Below are 1,238 nucleotides of genomic sequence, written 5' to 3' on the forward strand. Positions count from 1 at the left end.
GGTTTTTCGTTCATTTTTACTTGTAATACTGGCACTAGGGTCGATGTAGTAGCTCCACAACATAACCTTAAAGCCTGTGACTGGATCCGGTCTATTTTCCCAAGTCATGTTTTTGAAGCAGATTGGTAAATAATGCATCCGTAATCAATAACAGATGGAATTAAAGTTATAAATATATACATGTATTATTTTCAACGTTAACCTATCAGCCCCCCAATCATTACCCCTCAAAGACCTCATTATATTTAACACCTTTTTACTTTTTCCCCTATTTTTTTATTTTCCGGAAGGAACACTCCTGAAGGAATAAATAAAGTACTATCTAATCTAATCTAATCAAATCTATTTTGCTGATGTGGGTTGACTAGTTCATATTTTTATCAAACCATATTCCTAAATATTTAAATACTTGTACCTCTTCTATATTTTCACCTTAGAGTTTTTATTTGGAGCTTGTTTGGTACTTTTGTCTTTGTAAAATGTATGACTTTTGTCTTTCCAACAGAGAATCTTAAACCTCAAGCCGTTCCCCAGTCTTGAACATTATTTACCACTTTGTTAGTTTTTTGATTATTTCTTTTGACTCTAAATAATATACTAGTCTTTCATTAATCTTTTTTTTTTCCATTACTTTTCCCCAAATTTATAATTTCCTGCCTCTTCCGGGTCTTACCCTGACTTGCATATTGGAATTGTTACCGCTAATTTTCCCCTCTGCCGGTCATTCTCCTTCTTCATATATCCTGTCATATCATTTCAAGACCACTTCTTTGACGATGCCACCTAAGTTTTTGATCATTTGATAACCCGCTAGGTCTTTCCCCGGTGACGTATTTTTAACCTTTTTCAAAATTCGAACCATTTCATTCAAAGAAAATGTCATATCCATAGTGTTGGTAAAGCTATTAACGTTGTCTTCCATCATTTCCCCAATATTTAAACTCATTGTTTTTTCTCTCTTTTGTTTTTCCACATTTCTCAAATTATCATTACCGTGCACTTTAACAAATGTTTTTGCTAAAGGTTCTGCTGTTTCTTTACCCGTGACTACATCTTCTTTGATAAATGTGGCACATCATCCTCTTTACCCTTCATTCCTATCTTTACGAATCGTTATATATCCTTTTATTATAAAGTTTAATTTTGGCTTCAGCCCTGTTTCTTGAATACAAATTATACGTGGTTTAGTTTTCATATTTTTAATATATCCCTTTAATTCATGTTCGGTTGCTATCAAA

At 32.9% G+C, this 1,238-nt stretch overlaps 1 long non-coding RNA gene across 1 annotated transcript in view; it reads left to right on the top strand.

Moving 5' to 3' along the window:
- LOC133552344 (uncharacterized) overlaps positions 1-522 on the top strand; it is a 1,576-nt gene extending 1,054 nt beyond the window's left edge. The window contains exon 2 of the long non-coding RNA XR_009806669.1: positions 1-522. This exon is cut by the window's left edge and continues 93 nt beyond it. This is a non-coding gene — a long non-coding RNA (uncharacterized LOC133552344).
- Positions 523-1,238: the final 716 nt, after the last annotated feature.

Source organism: Nerophis ophidion, linkage group LG05 (genome assembly GCF_033978795.1).
Source record: "Nerophis ophidion isolate RoL-2023_Sa linkage group LG05, RoL_Noph_v1.0, whole genome shotgun sequence".
In the NCBI taxonomy this organism is placed as follows: Eukaryota; Metazoa; Chordata; class Actinopteri; order Syngnathiformes; family Syngnathidae; genus Nerophis; species Nerophis ophidion.